Source organism: Megascapheus bottae, chromosome X (assembly GCF_031878675.1).
Source record: "Megascapheus bottae isolate mThoBot1 chromosome X, mThoBot2.hap1, whole genome shotgun sequence".
Lineage (NCBI taxonomy): Eukaryota > Metazoa > Chordata > Mammalia > Rodentia > Geomyidae > Megascapheus > Megascapheus bottae.
This window is the reverse complement of record NC_143547.1, coordinates 30,899,732-30,906,031: the sequence shown is the minus strand read 5'-3', so window position 1 is coordinate 30,906,031 and position 6,300 is coordinate 30,899,732. Positions and strand designations below refer to the sequence as shown.

Below are 6,300 nucleotides of genomic sequence, written 5' to 3'. Positions count from 1 at the left end.
ACAGTATTTTACTTTGTTGTCTGATATATTGGATAAATGCATATTTGGTTATTTGAAATTGGATAGGGAAGGGGGGAAAACAAGATGAGGGGTGGAGATGGGGGGAGGGAAATGGGGACCAAGACATGAGAAAGGGTATCAATGTATGTGAAGTAATGCACCTTCTGTCTGATGAATATAATGTAACCCTTCTATTAATTACAATAAAAATATATGAAAAAAAAAGATATCATGCATCCCTTAAAGCAGACATAAGCCCTGGGACTCACAGAGCAGGCAGTAGTCCTAAACTCAAGCAGAGATTGTGTTCAAATTTCAGCCTCACAGAAGAGATGGGAAGTTTACATTTGTTTACAAGGCTGCTTTCCCTGGGTCTAAGGGGAATCCAGAGTAAAAGAGCAGCTAGAAAGAGGCTAACATGCATGCATCCTAGTGCACCCAAAAGCTAGAACATGACAGAAGGGATGGTGAAGTTATAAAACATTTAAGGTACTTGAGATATTTGCTAGTCCGTACATAATACTTCAACATTTCATTCATTCATTCATTCATTTATTGTTGGCCATGGAGCTTAGACTCAGGGCCTGGGTGTTATCCCTAAACTCTTTCTCTTAAGGCTGGTGCTGTACCACTCTAATGATAGCACCACTTCCAGTTTTCTAGTGGTTAATCAGACTTTCTTGCCCAGGCTGGATTCGAAGTGTGATCCTAAGATTTCAGCCTTTTGAAAAGGTGTGAGCCACTAGAGCACAATGAACATTTTAATGGCTAGTAGGAAAATGTCTAGGCCTAAAGTTTAAATATTATCCCTAAGTTAGAAGTTACTTTCTCTTATCTTTCTCAAGATTTGGGGCTGGAAAAGGAATGAATTAGGTAATACTAAGTGAGTCTGATTAAGAAACATGGGGAAGGGAAAAAAAAACCTGAGTGGCTTCTTCTGGTTCGCAGAGCTTTATCCTTATTTCCATTGTCTTTAAAAGTCCTGGTTTTATGCTTACCTTTTCCTTAAATTGTAAATAGCTGGTAATAAATTGACATAAAAGTTCTCCCACTGACCAGGCAGTCAGCCCATCAATGTTTATGGAATAAAAGCAGATTGATCTATGTGCTGACTATGTCAGGCCCTGAGCTAAACTCTTTTTACAGATTCTCTCATCTATTCTTCAAAGCATTCCCATCAGTAGCCCCAGTTTGCAAGCAAAAATGAAGGCAAGTTGGTGCTGGTGGTTCATGACTAGTATTCTAATTACTCAGGAAGCTGAGATCTGAGGATCACTGTTTGAAACTACTAGGCAGAAATGCCAAGAGAGATTTTCTTTTGGTGCCGGTCCTGGGGCTTGAACTCAGGGTCTGGGCACTGTCTCTGGGCTTTATTTTACTCAAGGTTAGCACTCTACCACTGGAGCCTCAGCTCTAATTTTTTTTTTGGTGATTAATTGGAGAACTCAGCCTCTTGAATTGCTAGGATTACAAGCATGAGCCATCAGTCCCAGGCTCAAGAGACTTTAATCTCCAGTTAGTCACTAAAAAGGTGGAAGTGGAACTATAGCATAGGTGGTATAAAACCAACCTTGAGTGAAAATGCTAAGGGATAGTGCCCTGAGTTCTAGCCCCAGTACCAGCATATTTTTTTTCTAATGAATTGAAGGCAGAGAACATCAGCAGCATGTCCCTATCTGAGTTTAAAGTCAGGAAAAATGATTCTGAGGTGGGACTCTTAACTCCATGCTGCACTTGATGGCTGATTTGTGGCCATATAATGTGTAGGCATCAGAGGTAATAGTAGATGGCTTGTGGTGTGTGAAGGGACAGTGAGGAGTGACAAAGCTAGGGAAGTAAGGTGCAATCAAACTGTGAAATTTTGTAGATCATGTATAAAAATTTTGACTGATTCCTGAGGTCAAGAGGCAACTATTTGAAGGACTGAACTCGTACCATTTCGAGGTGAGATTTGTGCTCTGGTATGCATTCTTACTCTTCTGTAAATCAGATGGATTGAATGGTTCAGTATAGTGATTTTCTTTTTTCTTTCCTTTTTCATTTCATCTGTTTATTTCTATTTCTGTTTAGTCCCTATTTTCTCTTTAAAAATAATTCCAAGGACCGGGAGTTTGGCCTAGTGGTAGAGTGCTTGCCTAGCATGCCCACAGACCTGGGTTCAATTCCTTAGTACCACATACATAGAAATCAGCAGAAGTGGTGTGGCTCAAGTGGTAGAGCTCTAATTTTGAGAAAGCCCAAAGATAGTGCTCAGGCCCTGAGTTCAAGGCCCAAGACTGGCAAAAAAAATAATTTCCAGCTTCACTGGACTTTACTGATGGTTGAATGGATTTATTTATGCATAGGCCAAAACACAGTTTATGAGGCAGATAGAGCAGATGAAGGAAATGCACTAGAAGCCCCAGCTATAATGGAGTCAATTGGTGAAAGGGAGAGTGGCAGATTTTCACTTTTTTACCCTAGGGCTTCACTTTGTCTCATGGACTGTATTTTTTTTCTTTGCCAGCCCTGGGCTTGGGCTCAGGGCCTGAGCACTGTCTCTGGATTTTCTCAAGGCTAGGGCTCTACCACGTGAGCCACAGCACCACTTCTGGCTTTTTGCTACATATGCGGTACCAAGGAATGGAGCCCAGGTCTTTGTGCATGCTAGGCAAGCACTCTACCACTAGGGCAAACTCCCGACCCCTCATGGCCTGTATTTGCACTCTCCCACTAGATGCCAGGAGCAGATGCCAGACTCCAGCCCCTCCCCAATTCCAGATGACAAGTCAATGTATTTTTCTCTGATCCTGCAGTGACTTCACACAACACCTCCCAGAAACTATAAATCTTATCCATGGACTCAGCAGGAGAGGGGATGCAAAGGCAAAATGCCTTGACCTACTAACCTTCCTCTCTGGGCTTTAGTAGCATCTAGATCCCAAAGATCTCATTTAGATAAGGAAATTCTCCTTCTAGATATTTCAAATGTCTTTTGTCAGCCAGCCTCATGACACAGACTATCTGCTGCTAGAAATGGGGGGAGATGTCAGGACAATTTCTGGGCACTAAATGGTTTCTGGGTATCAAATGCTTCAAAAGTAATGGAGCAACTTAGTTCTCTTTATTCCAGTGCAACCAGTAGGCATACCTCTAGTAACGTGCATTCTCTTATCCTCCTTTGAGTCCACTCTTGGAGTTTTCTTCCTACTTCTCTGGGCCTTCATTTACAGTGTCTTTCATGGAATTGATTTTATCTGATATATGTTGGAAGGTCTCAAGATCTGGCTTCAACTTTCTGCATTTCTTGATATCCTTACTTCCTAACTGTACCTGCTTTACAGAAGGTTATGAATAAAAAAAAGAAGGTTATGAATAGCCTCCACTGGGATATTACTAAAGAGAACTAGTCCAGGGATTGGTGCTAAAGGACTACAAGAGTTGCCAAAGAGAAAGTGAGTAAACTAACCTAGTTGTGTTTTTCCATTGCAGACCTGGATGATGATGATGATGATGATGATGATGATGATGATGATGATGATGATGATGGTGGTGGTGGTGGTGGTGATGATGGTGATTGTGATGTGATGGTGATGGTGGTGATGGTGGTGGTGGTAGTGATGATTTGACAGAATTGAGACTTGAATTTTCTAGGCAGTTACACTATCACTTGACTCATGCCCCCCAGCCAGCATCCTGGAATTTTTTTAAAATGCAAAGTTCCAAGCTGGGTGTCAGTGGATCTTACCTATAATCCTAAATACTCAGTAGTCTGAGATCTGAGGATCACAGGAAGTTCATGAGACTCTTATCTCCAATGAAAGTCTGTGAGACTCTTAATTCCAATAAACCACTAAAAAGCTGGAAGCAGAGCCAAGACTCCAGAAGTTAAGCACTAATTTTGAGTTAAAAGCTCAGGGGCAGTGCCCAGGCCGAGTTCAAGCCCCAGGACTGCTTCTCTGTCTCTGTCTGCCTGTCTCTCTCTCTCTCTCTCTCTCTCTCTCTCTCTCTCTCTCTCTCTCTCTCTCTCTCTCTCTCTCTCTCTCTTTCTCTCTATCTCTCTGTATCTCTCTCTGTCTCTGTCTCTCTCTCTCTCACACACACACACCACCCACAAATGCTAAGTGCCAGTCTGCCTACAACATAGCCATGTGTTTTAAAAAATCTTCTCCAAATAATATTCCATAGTCTCCATCCCGTTTTTCAACTTATTAATTTATTTTCATTTTTCTGCCTCAAGCCTGTCAAGTACCAAGATTATAGATGTGCACTATCATATTTCTCCTAATAATATTACTTTGCTAAGCCCTGACAATTAGTGTACACATTATGATAGTTCCTAAATCTGCCAATGTGTACCTCCTAAGCACAAGAACATTCTTCCACAAAAAATTAGCATGCACTTTTTCTTACATATTCCAATACATATTGAATAATAGATTTTCCTTAAATATTACAATAATGAATGAATCACTTGCTCATGCCTCAGGAGGCTGAGATTTGAGGAATATGGTTCAAAGCCAGCTCATCAGGAAATACCATGAGACTCTTACCTCCAATTAACCACCAAAAAGCTGGAAGTCGAGCTGTGGCTCAAGTGACAGAGGCAGAGGAAGAAGTGGCAGGTGCCTTGGTGGAAGAGCAGAGGCCAGAGGAAGATGGAGAGGAGAAGGCTCCTGGTTGGTATGGTGCTCCTTCTCCTCCAGGCACTGCTCTGTCCCCTGTCAACTAGTGCTGAACCACTGCAGGATAAGGAAGTCTGTGTGTGTACCAACCATCAAAGCAATATCTGTGACACAAGACACTGCTGTGGACAGTCTCAGTGCTGCAACTATTACTATGAACTCTGGTGGTTCTGGATGGTGTGGGCTATCATCATCATCATCTTGAGCTGCTGCTGTGTCTGGCATCACCACCAAGCCAAGCACCACTTTCAGGCTCATCAACAGCAACATGAAATCAAAATGATGGCCTACCAGGAAGCCCACAATTACTCAATACCACCATTTTATTTCATGTTTTTGCCAAACTATTTACTACCTCTTTATGAGGAACTAAGGTACCAATCTCCCTCTCCTTCCCCACTATGCACTGCCCTAGTGGGGCCCTGCAGGTGGCAACCCCCTCCCACTGCAAGGGTTGATCCTACCTGGCGCTCACAGAGTAGCCCCTTGTCTCAGCACAGTGGAAGCAACACAAGGTCCCCAAGAATCTCTGATCCTCAGCCCTTAAGGACATGCCTGCTGACCAAACAATCAATAAAGCTCCAGGAATTGAGCCTACTGCCTCAGTGACTGGCCTCAGGGAGCTGGACTTCTCAAGTCTTCCTGGACAAAGGATTCAGAATGTAAGGAGCAGCTGGAAAAAGCTTCCAGCTCAGAACATGACAGTGTATTCCCTGACAGCAAAGACAAAAAACCTCTTCGCAGGTACCTCAAGCATTGAGGGGTAGTGATGTGTGTGTGTGTGTGTGTGTGTGTGTGTGTGTGTGTGTGTGTGTTGCATGCATGCAATGCAACGGGGCCACCATGATAGTGACCTCAAAGAATTCAGCATATCCTAAATGATCCTTCTGTGACAGTTACCATATGTGACTTCTTATTGCTGAGAAAGAAGTGCTCTGCCAAGCCCTGTGAGGAGCAGGCTTGAGAGCCTGGGCATCCTTACCTTCCATCCCATCAGAATGACTGCCGCTATGCACCACCAAAGAGGAGGATGCCCCCAAACTCCCAGAGCAGCTGTGCCCCCAGCTAAAGCAGGCCCTGCCTGTACCTGAGAATTTGGCATGCCACCAAGGTGGAGAAGACTTAAGAGACAGCATTAAGCAATACAGCCACTTGCTCCTCTTTTTGGTTTTCTCTCTTTTCCTATATTTCCTACATCTCCAGGTACAGCTTGAGGTGGGGATACCTGCTCCCCACAAAAGCTCAGTAGTGTAGAGGACTGAGTTCTGGTTCTGTCATTTATTTCTCATGCCCCTTTCTCATCCTCTTCTCCTGTTTTCAAGTTGTATCTCACCCATCTGCCTGGGTAAGGGTGATGTATGTTTTAAAATGTCCCCAAGGAGTGGAGGCTGGGATTGTACCTTGAGAGGCTCTTTGGTGATGGAGTGGATTTATGCTTGGCTTTAGTTTAAGAGAACTTTACTGTATCTCAGTCCAGGAGAGGCAGTTTATCTTTGCCCTGGAGGAAGAAGGAAATCATCAGGGGTCTGGGCATTATCACTTGTGGCTGCCTATGTCTAGAGCTGGCATTGAACTATTCCTATAGAAGAATGAGAGATGATGGGCAGGTTATCAGGTGGATTGTTGAGCTTTCAAA

General features: G+C 43.3%; 1 pseudogene; it reads left to right on the top strand.

Annotated features, from left to right (window-relative positions):
- Positions 1–4,637: 4,637 nt before the first annotated feature.
- LOC150040746 (WW domain binding protein 1-like pseudogene) lies at positions 4,638–5,733 on the top strand (annotated as a pseudogene).
- Positions 5,734–6,300: the final 567 nt, after the last annotated feature.